The sequence below is a fragment of the Mytilus trossulus genome, chromosome 8 (genome assembly GCF_036588685.1).
Source record: "Mytilus trossulus isolate FHL-02 chromosome 8, PNRI_Mtr1.1.1.hap1, whole genome shotgun sequence".
Classification (NCBI taxonomy): Eukaryota; Metazoa; Mollusca; class Bivalvia; order Mytilida; family Mytilidae; genus Mytilus; species Mytilus trossulus.
In genome coordinates this window covers 12,798,211-12,815,063 of record NC_086380.1, presented here as the reverse complement: position 1 = coordinate 12,815,063, position 16,853 = coordinate 12,798,211, and positions in this window count along the sequence as shown.

Below are 16,853 nucleotides of genomic sequence, written 5' to 3'. Positions count from 1 at the left end.
TTCAGCTTAACTTGACATCAAGTGTTTATTTTCGATGGCTACATTGTTGTGCTTTGTATAGAATATTACCACCAACGATTGAAATGTCTGAACGTAAAATATGTCTGAACGGTGATTTATATCTAAGAATAATGTGCTTTTTAGTTCACCTTTTGTAACATTGGGATAAGCCTATTACAAGTCAGGAATATGACAGTTGTCTTCCATTCATTTAATGTGTTTTAGCTGGTAAGATAATTCTGACTTACAATTTTTCTTTCGTTTATCAAGTACGTTGTTACATACACGACATAATAGATCAAGTTTGGATAAATAAACGCCCTAAGATGAAGTTAATGAAATAATCCGCAATAAGTTGTGCATAAATTTCACCATTAGAATTCTGATTAATTGACAAAAATAGAAAAGCATCATGGTAAACAAAAAATGTAACCAAGTATCTCGTATCAAACGCAGTTATTGTATCAAACCAGGTGCGATTGACATAGTTGATTTGTTTTTGTAAATACCAAATGCCCTAATAGAGTTTAAACATATATATTCGCATTCTGACTTATACCTGTTTTATTAAGTATATAAATTCTGTCTTCATGAGATTATGAGGCAAACTGTTATCTAAGAACAGAAAAGTCAAAACTTTTAACATATTCGCAATCACATTACTTTGATAGGTATTATTTGAAAATTTTATGACCATTTTTTTTTATTGTTCTAATTGTACTAGTCTTAGATGCATGATATTTTTTATTAATAAGTAGTGGCTTTGAACTAGCTGTCCGATAATTGCAAGTACTCTAAGATCTGTTTCTAGCGTCTTTTTGTTGTCGGGATGTACAAGTACACGGCCACGTCCACTAATTTATTTGTCTATCTGATAAGTAAAGCCTTTTTCAACTGATTTTTATAGTTTGTTCTGGTATTGTACTGTTATATCACTGTCCCAGGTTAGGGAAGGGTTTGGATCCCGCTAACATGTTAAACCCCGCCACAGTATGTATGCATGTGCCTGTTCCAAGTCAGGAGCCTGTAATTCAGTGGTTGTCGTTTGTGTATGTGTTGCATATTTGTTTTTTGTTCATTTTCTTATATATATAATGCCTTTAGTTTTGTCGTTTGAATTATTGTACATTGTCATATCGGGGCCTTTTATAGCTGACTATACGGTATGGGATTTGCTCATGGTTGAAGACCTTTCGGTGCCCTATATTTGTTAATGTATTTGTCATTTTGGTCTCTTGTGGACAGTTGCCTCATTGGCAATCATACCACATCTTCTTTTTTATTTTTTTTATTTTTTTTTTATAGTAAATAGAAAAGACAGTTTATATATGTATTTGCTAAGAGTTTTGTGCAGCATTGGAAGCTTTCATGTTATTCAGTTTATTACAAATGTAATTTTCTGAACATTAAGATACTGTAAACCAACTTATTTTCGCGAGCGTTTTATTTTCGCGACTTTCGCGAGTAGAAAAATAACGCGAATATAAATCGTCACGAATATGTCAATCTTTAATCTTTCCTTAATAAACTTCATCAAGTAAATCAGATAATCGCGAATTAAATAGCCGCAAAGTGGTCAAGAAAGGGTAAAACGCGAAATAAAGTATTCGTGAAAATAAGTTGGTTTACAGTAGTTGGTAGTGTTAAAGAATGTGTGATTGCCTTTTGCAGGACGAACCTCAAAATGAAATATACGTCGAGTAGTAATGGTATTTTTCATTGTTATTGGTGGCCTTATTATCTGTGACAAACAAAAAATCATTGGCGAGTTCTTTTAGTTTATATTTGATAAGAGGAATAGTGATATCAGGGTTGTGGTTATGAGTGAAAGGTTCTTTATAATGTTTAAAACAAATATTAATTAAGCTTAGTACAGAATTAAAGAAATACAGCCCGTAACAGAGAAGTGATCGAATTCGCGTTTCTGTATCGTCAGAATAAGCTACGTTATCGACAAACTTATTTTAGAAGTGACATATTTTAATTTTCTTCATCGACAAAATATTTTATGTCCAACGTGTAAGTGTTCATTGTTTTAGTCGAAGATTTTTTAACACAGTAATACATATTTTTATAATCAACCTCTGTCATTGGCATTTTCATTTTAACGGTGAAGGATCAAATACGGGAACTCTAACATTTCTATCATTTGTTACGAGGAAATCATTATTCAATCGAACATATGTCTTTGTTCATGACACATATTATGAATTACAGAGGAGTTGAAATAATCAAATACTTTCGAACTGACGGAAACAAAAATACATAATCTAGAATGAGTGTTCTGTCATAAACAATGGCTTCGTCGCGCGAATCGACGAGATCGTGTTACATGTAACTGATCTGAGCTGTAGAAACAGTTGGTACGACCTCGATAAAATTTTTATCAATTTAGTATAAGCGACAAATATTCATGACTACAATGATAAGGATTTTTTGGAGAAACATCCACTGTTTCTACTGTAAACATGAATTCGTCGGTTAGTGAAATGAAGACACTTTTAAAGATTGAGATTGTTGGTTTATTATTTACACCTTCGAGGTATTAAAATTATTTTCAGTGTTTATTTAAAGTTAAATTTATTTTCAAATCTCTTCTGTTTAAAATTGTCGAAACTTCCGTTTAAGATAGATAGGACCATTTTATAATAAATACCCTTTTGTACAAGAATAATTTCTTTATAGAATATATAGATCTGCTGGTTATAGATTTTTTTTATAACTTTCATTTTTGTGACGACGCACTATGAAATTCAGATTAATTTAAAAATGAAGTTGTATATAAATTTTTGTTCATAAACACAAATCTTTTAAACAGTTCGACGCGTGCGTCAATGTTACAATAGTCTGTTTACTGTAAGTAACTATAAGGATAAGCTTGGTCCGATTCATCTGTCATTAACCATCAGACATGGACCTACATTTGTAACTAAAGGAAACCTCTCTAATTAAAGAAATTTGACATGATATACTGAAACTTTCTTATAATCAATTAAAGGACTGCTTTTCTTAGATCTTTCATGTTCAAACATTTTCATTGTTAACGGACATTTTGAGATTTTTTATTGTAAAAAAATGGTGTTTTTTAAAAGAAATTAACATTCAAAATTTAGAACTTCATGAACATGTACAGGAAGCTGAATTATTGCACATCTATGTACTACTTAAAATTGTACTTCGATCTGTTGCGTCCTCAAAAAGTTATGACCGTCCTAAGATTTAATGTACGGAAATGTTTCGGTATATTAAATTCAAATTCGAATCCTAATTGAATGTTTATGACACACAAAAAGAGAATACAGAATCTCTTGATGACCAAACGTATGGAGCAATTTAGAGCTTTTCAGAAGGAGTGATATTCCACCCTTGCTGAAAGCCTTGTGGAGACCTTTATATTTTTAAATTCTCTCCGTTTTTCTCATGGATGGAGTGTGGTCTCTATGTTAATTATCCCATATCTTTTTATTATCCTATTTACCGAAGGTTCCACATGAAAATTTCCATTGGATCATATCTGTTACACTAAATGTACAAAACAGGCTCAAAAAAGGCGATTTTTTTTTTCAAACCCGAACTAGAAATCCATTTTTATCTAACAGAGCACCTTACATTATCGTCAATGAGTTCAGGCATATGAAAAATTATATAATCATACACAAGAAAGAAACCCTGAAAAGGCTTTCAGCAATAAGTTTTACCTATTTAATATTAAGTAAATATTAACATGTACATGTATTTGATAAAGTACAGATATAACAAAGAAACTGCCCTGTATCCGACGTAAGAGTACACTTTTGACTTCACGCGTAGTCGGATGCGTTCACTACGAGGACACTTGTACCCAACTACGCGTGAAGTATGAGTACAGAATCGTCCCATACAGGACATTTTCTATGTTATCCTAGTATATTATACGATAGTTAAGAATAGAATCTGGTCAAATTTTGAAGTTGAACATGTGGGAATTTTTGATTTTTACCACGGACCATTTAATTTTCATGGAGGAAGGGGCCTGGTAGTTTTAAGAAAACAATATTCTGAAAAATCAGAAAGACGGAATATAATTATATGTGAATGGTTAGGAAATCTGTTTCCCCTACATGTTTTAAAAGTCAAAGAAAAATGCTTTCCCTGATAAAAACGTTTTATGAAACAGCTTTGTGTAACCTATGGACAAATTCGACTGTATATAAGAAAGCTAATATGTTTATTCTGATTTGAATTTATCTTTTAGAACTTTTTTAAGTAATTGGGAACCTATGTTGTTTATTGGTAATAGCTGAAATGTTGCATGATCCCTTAAAATGACAGCAAGCGAAGTTTTCTAGACGATTTTCATTTGTACACTGCTAAAAACTGTCATGTCCTGGCCATGGTATAGTTTGTAGAAAATATTTTTACTGATTTTTACTGAAAAAAATATTTTCTGTGTGTTCCATTGCAAGAAATAGTTTTGCTCGTTTTTTTTGTCATATTAAAAAGGATTATCAACAAAATTTTCCCGTTTAAACTGTACTAGAAAAAAAGTTTGGCATGTGAAACGGACGAAGACATATTCTAACAGAAGTACAAATACCAGTCCTCCCTTTGGTGTAAATATATGAGAAAACATGTCAAAATTATTGATTGAATTCAAATCCATCACACATACGGTACACATTTTAGTCCGAAAAAATAAAGGACTTCATTCTTATCAAACACCTTTTTAATTGTTTACCAGTATATTGCTTTTAGTTTTGGGTAAAATTGTGAAGGAAATAATACTATCAAGGTGTCCTTCCATAAATCTTTTTTTTCTGTTCTGACTTTGAAGAAATGTCTACTTTTCGCCCAATCGAAATGGTGCATGGACATATTTTGTTTCATATTATTAGAATTATTTTCAATATTATCAGTATTAAACTTGATTTTCGACACACGAAAGTTTGTTAGCATTGTCAATTTTTTTAACGTTAAAGTACCAATAGTTCGGTCACTACTCAATTAAGTTTATCGATAACGTAACTAATTTTGACGGTAAATAAACATCAATTCGATCACTTCTCTGTTACGGTCTGTAAGTTCAGTTTTTTTTCTCGTTTTATCCTTTTCATACGGACTGATTCGCAGCTGATGTTACGACACTCATTCTACTTAATAATTGACATTGTTCGATATTTATTCCTTAACTATAGGAATAATATCAACTGTCGGTATGGGATAAATTTAAGGCCTCTTGTTATAACATGGAAACAGGAGAACAGGGACCTTAAATATATTTGGAATTACTATAAAATCATGACGTACGTGTATTGTTACTTATATTAACATCTTTACACACCTGATTATGATTAAACATAATGCATTATATGTACATGATATGACCATGAATAATGTGCGTCAACAGATATATACAAATTGAATGTATGTCATGCTGACTTTCATACTTTCGCGTTTTTCTATTTAAACGTAAAACTTGGAACTTTACTGGTAGATTCATGATTTCTTTTTCATGGAGTGTTCATCATTATGTCTTTTACTCAACAAATAAGTTTTTGAAACGATATTTGAACATACATATATTCATCTCTGTACCATGAACGCACTGTGTATTTCATCAGTGACTCACTTCACGATTGCTTCATTGCAAAACCATTTATTAAACAAACAGTATGGCATCAATGGTTATATGATGAGCCAAGACTAATGTGCATGTTTTGTAATAATAGTTATCAAAAGTAACAGGATTATAATTTAGTACGCCAGACGCACGTTTCGTCTACATAACACTCATCACTGACGCTAATATCAAAATATGTATAAAGCCAAACAATTAAAAAATTGAAGAGCATTGGGGTTCCAAAATTCCAAAAAGTTGTGCCAAATAAAACATAAGAATTACAGAAAATTTGGAAAATAGTTTATTTCCGATCTATGAGTTTGACTGTCAATCTGGTATTTTTCGGTCCTCTTTGGCATTTACAAGAAATATATACAAACAGCTATGTATAAATCGTCTATAACGGCAACTATGTAAAACGAAATCACGCTTATTTTCTTGAAATTCGTAATGAAATATTTGTATTTTCCACAATTATGCATTGGTGGTGCCTATTTAAAACCGAAGATGGTCACCACATTTGAAAACACGATTAAATAAAGTAGCTTCTCTACCATAAATGATATAATGGAATAAATATCTCAAACACTAACAGAAAACATTCATTAATGATACTAGAAGGCAAACAGTGTACTATATAGATGTAGGGAGATGTAGTATGAGTTCAAAGACGAAAACTATCCATGCAAGTCACAACTTATAAAAGTAAACCATTTAAGGTCAAGGTACGGTCTTCAACACGGAACCAAAGCGCATACAGAACAACAAGCTATTAAAAGCCTCACAAATTCAAACGGGAAAACCAACGGTCTAAATATCCTTTATCAAATACGTTTTAGTCCCCCACAACTAGAAAAAATACAAGGATTGCCCTTTCTATAATATACCATATATACATAAGGAAAAATACAGCATGCCAGTCCTAGTTTATCATGACTCAAAACCCACTCCGTTTATTACATCAACACTTATCTGTGTTTTCAAATGTTTACAAATTATTGAAAACATATTATTTTCAAAACATTGTGTTTGACCTTTTAATCGAAAAGACATATACTACCTTTTTAATTAATTCATTAACACAGATACGCTGTTTTTATTTTTCTATTTTTGTTTTATTGTGAAAAAAAGAATACCATTTTGAAATATATCCTGCTATCGAGTAAAAGATTAACTGCGACATTATTGTTCTTAACTTCAAATCGCCATCTGTAACAGTGGGTTGATAATTGCCATGATTGATAGTAGTAAACGTTCAATTTTACATAACAAAAAATGTTAAAAAAAATCAGTTTAAAGCTTTAATCATATTAAAATCAATATAAGTTTTTTTTTGTCATATTAATTTATGCAAACATATTTAAGTTATATTTGGAACAAATCAAATCATGAAAGTGTCAAGATGATTGTTGATATTGAAATTGAGACAACCCAGACAATTCAATTTTGAAATTGTATTTTGTCAACTTGTTTGTATTTATAACAACCACTGTTTAGTCTATAGAATAACTAAATTCAGATTTATCCCCGTGTGCTCGCCTTACAATTTCTGCTTCGGATGTTCTACCAATTTCCTCTAATGCTTCAGCTAGAACTTCTACTAAAGATGCATTTGGGAGGGTGTGCTTATATCGCCACTCTTCGAATACTTTGTACTGAATTTTGTCTTTTCCCTTTGTGTTTTTCAGCCTGTCTAAAACAACTTTTTCCAATCGCAAAATTGAACCAAGTTTGTAACATTCTTCATCTGTCAAAAGGTCTCCAATTCTTCTCAAAGACCCTTTTCGCAGTACCTGTATAGTACCTGAAATAATCAAACCTACGTATTTCAGCCATTAAAAGTAAAAAAAGACGTAACATTCAATACTTCTTCATATTACAATGATTGACATGATTAGAAATTATACAATAAAAACTGTTCATGTGTAACAACCTCTAAAGGGAATAATTGAAACGTCTGAAGTTCATTTGCTTAAACGGTAAGATTATTCTAAGTGGCATTCAAATATTTAATGTAGAAAGACAGAAAAGACAATCGTCAGGAGAAACAAGATGAAGCGAAAACATAAGTTAACGAAACTTGTAAAGAAAACATTCAATTTGATGAAACCGACTTGAGAAAATACAGAGATGAACTCAATATGAATTGTTTAAACATTGGAATCGTCATGGCCTCTTCTAACCTTGTATAACTTATTATCCATCAGTGTATTTACCTTTATCAACAATTGATCCTTAGCGATCAGAACGAGTAAATGTTTTAAAAACATAGAGAAACTCGTTTTAAACAAAAAAAGAACATGCATTTCAAAATCCTTATGGACAGTTTAATTTTTGTTCCTGTTTAAAAATAAACGAGCACTCTTTGGTTTGAAGAAAAATTGCGGCAACCAATGAGTTAGGCACCTACAAATTTACCAATTTAGCTTTCACAACTGAATGAAGAGCGAACGAGGTTAATGTGTTTTTTTTATGATTTAAACGTCACAATTTTCGAACATTAATGAAACATGTGAAAGGAAGGGAATAATAAAAGGGGTTCAATTAGATAAGATAAAATTAAAACTACTCGTTTCTAAACATTTTTGTACTTTATTACAAAATGAAGCATTAATGTTTGAAACAGATATACTTTGATTCATTGTTTCATTAACCTATTAGAAACATGACTGTGTCAATAAAAAGAAAATGAAAAATCCGAAATCAGTTAAAAAAAATATTTTGAGATGTAAAATGTAATTAACTTTAATATAAATGCAAATGAAAAGTAACTGAACTAGTTATTTGTATCAGAAATCATTGTAATACTGTATACAAAACTGGATAACAAAAAATGACAACTTTGTGAAAGACATTATTTTGGTGTGTCTTAAGTTTTTGTTAATTGTTAAACAGTACCATTTTTAAAAGTTATTTGATTACAATATACTAGAACACACCCACGAAATCGCGGACATTCAGAGCGTATTTGAAAGAATGTAAAGTGTTGCAGTATCGGTTTATGCTTATTGTTGAAGGCCGTAAGGTGACCTTTAAATTTTAATTTCGGTGTCATGTTGGTCTCTTGTGGAGAACTGTCTCATTGGCATTTATCCCACATCTTCTTTTTTTGTAAAACATTTAGTGACTTTAGAATTTCAGAAAAGGTAACAAAAGTCATAGGTAATTTAAGACAGGATAATTGTTTTTCTAGCCCGGCTCCTCCTTTTTCCACAAAAAAAATTCCTTTTTTGTTTGTTTGTTCTCTATTAATTTTAATGACACATGAATAATTTTAGCGCTTATCTGTATATTATGAACATTCATTAAAGTGGGGGTTGGGTCAGGGCAGAGGCTGATTTAGGGGACCCGCTCCCCCTTTTCTGGAAACTAATTGGTTGCTTATACAGGGAATCACTGAAGCATGACCAGAGCGGGCCCCTCTTCGGCAGTCAACGGGCCCCTGCGTATGAAAATTTCTGGATCTGCCACTGCGGAGGGGCCATGATCCCAATATCCCGCGCTTAAAAACATGAAATCCCGAGGTTCTGAATTTATTATACAAATTAAATATCTCGACATCCCGAAATTCGAAAAAAGAAATCCCGGATCCCGAAATGGTCAATCCTTAAAATTTGATCTTAAAAACACCCGTTCCAGACCTCCGGAAAGTGAATTTTCTTTTTACAATCAATTCGCAGTTTAATAATTTATCCACAGCAGTAGTATCGGCTTTTGCTTATTGTTGAAGGCCGTAAAGTGACCTTTAAATGTTAATTTCGGTGTCATTTTGGTCTCTTGTGGAGAGCTGTCTCATTGGCATTCATACCTCACTTTTTTTTTTGTAAAACATTTAGTGAATTGAGAATTTAAAAAAAGGTATCAAAAGTCATAGGTAATTTGGGACAGGATAATTGTTTTTCTAGCCCAGCTCCTTCTTTTTCCACATAAAAATCCTTTTTTTTTTTTTGTTCTCTATTATTTTTGATGACACATGAATAATTTTAGCGCTTAACTGTATATTATGAACATTCAAGGGGGGTTAGGGCAGAGGTGGATTTAGGGGTCCCGCCCCCTTTTCTGGAAAATAATTGGTTGCTTACATAGGGAATCACTGAAGCATGACCGGAGCGGGCCCCTCTTCGGCAGTCAACGGGCCCCTGCGTATGAAAATTTCCGCCACTGCGGAGGGGCCCTGATCCCAATATCCCGGGCGTAAAAACCTGAAACCCCGAGGTTCTGAATTTATTATACAAATTAAATATCTCGACCTCCCGAAATGCGAAAAAAGAATCCCGGATCCCGATATGGTCAATCCTGAAATTTCGATCTTAAACACCTGTTCCAGACGTCCCGAAAGTGTATTTTCTCTTTTTACAGTAAATTCTCAGTTTAGTAATTGATCTTCAGCGGTCATTGATATATTATTCAGACCCTCTCTATTAAAAAAACCTGTGACTGCCGTGGATAGTAAACTTGAAAATGATATCAGACAGAAAATACACTTCATTCGTAGTATATGTATTTGTTTCAAAGTAAAAAGAAAAACGCAAACCGGAGGTCTAATCTGACTTTAATTTCGTCCAATGACGGATATAAGACAGAACGTACACTGTATTCGTAGTATTAATGTATGTTCAAAGTATACAGAAAAACGCAAACCGGAAGTCTGATCTGACTTAAAATTTCGCCCAATAACGGAAACATATCCTGACGTATTTTTTTTCGTTTTTCATCCAAAATAACTCAATCTGAATAATCATATGAATGGATGACAAATGCGATTATGCACTGTACCCATAGGACACAGAGGCATGATGATTAATTTATTGTGGAAAGAAGAGAAGCGACACCCAAAATGAGGTCTTCTCGTTTAATAGTATAGATATAAATTGCAAGATTAAATTACCCACACTTTATGTGGGTTAGAATTTTAAACATATTAGATTAACAATCTAAGGGATGTTCTCTAAACTTTTTTAAAACAACATTTGTTTAAAAAACTGATGTAATCTGATAGTATATTGGTTATAAAGAAGAAATTAAAAAAGCAGAACAAAATGAAGGGTCCCTGTGCTTGTTTTTTGAGATATTAGCTGCTGAATTTGTTTTGGGAAAAATGATTCTCTTTAGATTTCTCATATATTATTGACAATCTTTTTCCATCAAAAACAAAGAACAAATAACAAGTATTAAATCAAATTATTGAATATGGCTTTTCAAATAATATGTAATAAATTGATAGATAAAAAAGAAATAATCGAAAGATTGAGTACCACTTTATGGTTAATGCAGAAATCTAAAAACAAGAGGAACGAACATACTTAATAAAGTAATACACAGTGTATGTTGCGTTTCCCCTGTACAAGAAATAAGAATAAATCTCAAGTTGCAATTGTTTGAAGCAGCAATTAATTCACCTATCAATTCATTATAACATCGTTTCTTCGATCTATAAAATTTTTAATGTAGATTTTCTTTTTCAGTTCTTATGTATCCTTTGCTTTCAAATATTTGATTTTTTTTGGCGTTGCAGATGAAGGTAAACAAAAGATTAGCGATTCGGACGCTAAAAATTCACTTTGCCGTATACTGTATTTTATAGTTTAACTTTTGAATTTAAAATAGATTACCGAAAAGAAATGATGAGAATCTGATAAATATCTAGTTGATTTGGTTAGAATTTTAATGAACATGTTTAAAGAGCACGTCAGGTTTTAAGATATCATTTTTCAAAATATGTTATAACCTTTTCAACTAGCATTCTCATTTACCAACCGTTGAATTACATTAGACTGTGATTTTATTGGAACTTGAAATGCAATTGCAATGAATTATATCAACTTAGTTTATTTCACACTTGGTTTCAGTACACATCGTGCTCCCAACATTTGTAACTCACATTGTGGGTCTTCAGGGTCAACTTTTACTTTAAACTTTTTATCTGAAATATAAATTATATGCGTGTGTGAAGAATTTAATAAGACAGCTATGGTATACATACAATGTTACAGTAATTTCCTGGTCAATGTTTAAAACTAAAACGTCCATAAACAAGGCTGACTGAATGAACAGAGCATCGACTATGTAAGTGTTAATATGCTCTTTTTATGTTGTATAGTAAACTATCTGAAGTGATGATGGTATTTTTTTTTATAACTTATTTAATTCTGTTAAGAACAAAAATGGGCATTCTTCACTTATCCCGTGTACATGAAAAAGTCACATAAAGCTTTCACGTTCAACTAAAAGTGTGACGAATTATGCAAATATTTACAGAATCTTCTAAATTACTTGTTACTTTATATTGGAACTTTCAAGATGACCTTAAATAAGAATTTTTGAATAATGTTCTTATGTTCGTTAACGAATATAGTTCCTTCTTATTATAGTGTCTTTTTTCTTTATTTTTATATTTTTGTTCTATACCATCCTGACTAATTTCTTATTTTCTTGATAGGGTGGAAATGCAATAGAAAGTTGAAATAAATTTCACATGCATTATTTTCACTTTTTACTAGTGAAAATGATTGATAAGACCAGTTGCAAAAGTTAATATTTATAGTTTTCGGAACATCTCTTGACTTTGCCATACCAATATGGATGTGTTCAATTTGCACAGAAGGGATTTTTAAAAAAATGTAGATATTATGTGAAACGTGTACTGTACATTACACATACAGAACAATCTGTAATACAAAAAAGACATGATAGGAGAATCACCAACCCTTGTTAACTTGTCTTAAGAATTAGGATCTATTATTATATATACATGAATCTTTCACCATGCGTAATGACATAGACGGGATTAGCACATTTGTGTTCATTTGAAAAAGAAGAATCATCTCGCATTTAAAGATCCAAGTTTGCACAACTATAGGTTTTCTCGTAAAAATTTTGACATTTTTATGGAATTTATAGTTAGAACAAAATATAGACAACTGGACAGCAATTATATTTTACTCACACTTAATTTTTCCTCTATCTCTTCTGTTTGTTTCATATTCTGCAAGATATAAGAACAGTGCGAGTAAATCTAGATGTAACGAAAAGAGTAATACATCCATACGATAAATAATACCCTGTTCACGATAACTAACCCGTGTTATGGAAATGATTCTTATTCACGGAAAGTGCTAAGAATTAGCAAATAGCAAAATCATTTTCTCCCTGCAAACACTAAACAATGTTCCAATGTATTAACACTCACATCGTCTTGGTGTACATTTCTAAAGATATTATCAAAATTGCATTATATTCTGAACAAACTTATCATAAAAACCAGGATTGAAATTTCATATTTGCACCAGACGCACGTGTCGTCTAAAAACGACTCATAAGTGACGCTTGAATAAAAAAAAATGTTAAAGGACGAAGTTGAACAGCAATGAGGACCGAATTCCTAAAAGTTTTTTCCAAATACAGATAAGAAGAATTATACACTGATTTAGTTCCAAAATTTTTAATTAATAAGAAGGGTGTGGTAATCTTTGGCTTTGGTATGAACTGTTTACTTGTGAAGTGTTTAAACAACACATTTGTGCATTATATTTAAACAATTAAATTGGTAACCACAACAATGTTGAGTTTAACATATTGAATCGAAACTGAGTCGTGTCTATTGATGATGTATGTTGTTCTTAGTCGTTACACATGTTCTAAAAATCTCTCATTGTGTGAAAAGTTTTCAAATTAGATAGTAATTACAATATCTATTAGTTCTGTCAGCAGCAAGCAGCAATATATCAATGTAAATTAAACTAATCAAAACATTTTGAAGATTTTTCAAAGTCATATATAAGTTGAAGATCTAACAATTAAAGCAACACACTATTCATTAGTCTTGAAACATGGAATGGGTTCTTAATACTTTTATTGTTTTAGTATGTTACCTCCATCGGCAGCTGATTTGTCTTGAATCGCCGCTTTACCACCCTTTCCAGTATCTAAAAGAAAAAAAGCCATAATGATAGTTTGTTTTTAGCCAGAAGGTAAATAGCATTTGTCACGATTCATTAATACCCAAAGGTGAATATACTGATAACAAATTCTGTAACAGTTTTCAAAGTAAAACAATTTACACAGAAGATCATATGAAATAAAATCGTAAACAGTAAATGTCTTGCACATACAAACAAAAAACAATAATTACCATGAATAACACATTGTGCACCTTCCATGCCGTCTGGTGCCACTTCCATTGGGACTTGTGCGCCTTCCATACCGACTGGTAACGATAAGTATTTTCCAAATTCAAGCTGCGGAGGCTTTTTAATATACTTTATCCAATTGCTCTCTACAGTTTCAATTCTTGGTTCGAAGTCATTTTCTTGCATTGGCGTGACTTGTTTTTCGATAAAAATATACCCTCTAGGTTTTACCTCTGTCGCTATCAAATGAAACATTTTTAGACTGCTTTCCTTCTTTTGGTCAAAGTACATATCCATCTTATTTTCATTTAACATAACATCATCGACTAAAAGTTCTTTTGAAAATGTCATCTAAAAGAAAAACAATTACTAATAAGGTAAAATATTGGTTCAATGAAGAAGGACAATTTGACACACAAACGTTATACCCTCCGGCATAATCTGTATTTGGAACAGCGTTTTTGAATTGTCTGTTTTTAACGATACTCATCAACGTTTTACTGATTTGTAATTAGTAAAATAAAAAAAATACCGAACTCCACGGAAAATTCAAAAAAGAGAAAAAATGTACTTGGTAAAGGTATTTTCATATGTAGAGAATGGTAAACCTGGTTTTATAACTTATCTTCGCACTAGTATGATAGTGGTATAAAATTCCATTATTTTGACAACGATGTGTGAACAAAACAAACATATATAATAAGCAAAAAGATGTACATCTGTCAACACGATGCTATGATAAAGTAGACGAAAGGCGTGAGTGGTGTTCCCAGATATATAAGCCTGGTATTTTACATACCTATTTCTAATACCATTATAACCAAAATTCATTTTCAATCTATGACAATTTTTTTAGCAGCTTGATAGTAAATTCTTGTGTTATAAAAACATATGGAAAAGGAGCAGTATGTCATGTGAAACAATGTGAAAATAAGGAGATGAGGTATGATTGCCAAAGATTCAACTATCTACCAAATATCAAATGAAGTGGATGTAAATTATAATTGGCACTCGCAAGGCCTTCAACACTGAGAAATCATCATATCATAAGGTAGGCTATAAAAGTCACCGACATGAAAAATATGAATTATTCAACTAAGAAAACAAACAGATTAGTTTGTAATATAATAATTTATGAAAAAACAAATATGACAGACTTGAACCAACTACAACAACTGAACTACATGCTCCTGATGTATGACATGCACTTATAAAATTATATGGCAGTGGTAAACACTTGTTGGTGAACGCTCAAGTCGATCAGTTCTTGAAGATTCGTCATGTGATATTGAGAAGGATGTTCTGTCTTTTTAAGACATTCTTATCGTCAAAATACACATTTTAAATAAACAAAAAAACTTTTAAATCAGAGATATAACATTTCAACAATCTTATAAACGTTTCTTGTAAAGATTGTCACCTTGTAGGTACGATTATTCTTTATTGTTATCGTTTCAGAACACTGTTCTTTATATTTTCTGTCTACTTTCCAATATTTGCGTCTTTCTTTTGCCTTTCTCTGTATTGCCCACTCTATGACAAGGTGATAACTGTAGTCTGATTCTTTTTTAACCATAACATATATTTCTAGCTTTCTCTCTCCATTGACTGCTTTTGTTGCCTGTGAAAATCCTTTAGAAATAACGAATTTCTTCGAGCTGCCAGCCACAAACCTGTAGAATAAAATAAAATCCTCAGCATCTTTAGGTTTTTAAAAAGAGAGCAATGCCATAATTAATTGAAAAAAAGCTCTCTCAAAGTTAACATTTATATTATTTTGACCAGAGAAGAACAAATACAAATAATACTTTGAAATTACCATTATTTTGCATTAATGTATTTGCATTTACGTACAACTTGTATAAAATAGTGCATACCATGAGAAATGAGACACCTCAAAAACTATTTTGTCATCCTCAATCCTTGCGTTAGCGGTTTCAACAACTTCCCATTCATCATTTTTCTGTGGTATTGCCTGACTTGAAAACATTATAACAATGTCAGATGCCTTCATTGACTTAGAATGCAACGATAATTTCAGTGTCACGGGCATTTTCGGTTGTGTTCCTCCTGCAACAACTACCTTTAAAACGTTTGTGTACAGAACATCAGTCTTTTCGGATTCTTCAAACTTCCAGTCGAGTGTTTCCGCTACCTAAAAAAATTGGATTAATATAAACTTGAGTTTTGTAACTAGCTCTCCATTTTTTATTAACACTCGGAAGAAAAAATATTCTTTCGTAAAACGTTTACTCTGTCAAAATTGTGATCATTATTATATGTGTCAGGGGATATCTGACTGCAGTTAAAAGCTATGCATTTTTTTTTCATAGTTTTCTGTGATCTTAACTATAATTCAAAAACGAAAATGGTAGAGGTCGTATAATTGGCAACCAAACACGAGGGCCTTACATAATCAGTTTGTAACCGTATGTAGGACATTGAGTTGTAAGTTGCTTGGAGTTCGGTATCATTATTGTATTATTATCTTCAAAAAAATAAGAATTGATTCCACTAGTGTCCATTTCGACAACATCTCAAGCAATCACATAAAATTCACCAGAGTCCATTAATAGTTTACCATCTAAATTTGTCTATACTTTTAAAATAGTGGCGAAAAAAATGTTCAAGAGCTACAGATCATAGTGTGTAGTGTTATACCCCAACTATGTAACACATCAGCTTATAAGTAATAAAAGATGTTGTCTCTGTTGTCGTTGTTATGGTATTAATGCTGATTCGTTCAAACATACTATAAAAACATACGCACTAATGGTGATATTTTAGACCTAGGAGTCCATGAGAACGGGAACTTGTTTATGCTCGTGTTATTCAAGATTTTCTACGTGATTCAGTATAACAATCAAGCTACATAATGCAAAATTAAAGAATATACTTCAAATCTTCTTACATTCACACTTAAAAGTTTTTCAGACGTGAATGTTCCTTCTGGTATTTGAATGCAGCACCCTGGTTCCATTTTGGGTTCAATCATGGTTCCAGACTTTGGTACTTTAAATATTTCGGGCAACATCGTTGCAATTGTTACAAATTGTATGGATTCGTCCTTCCCATGCGTTTGGCTGACCAATAGTTCTGTAATCTGGAAAACAAAACAAGTCAGC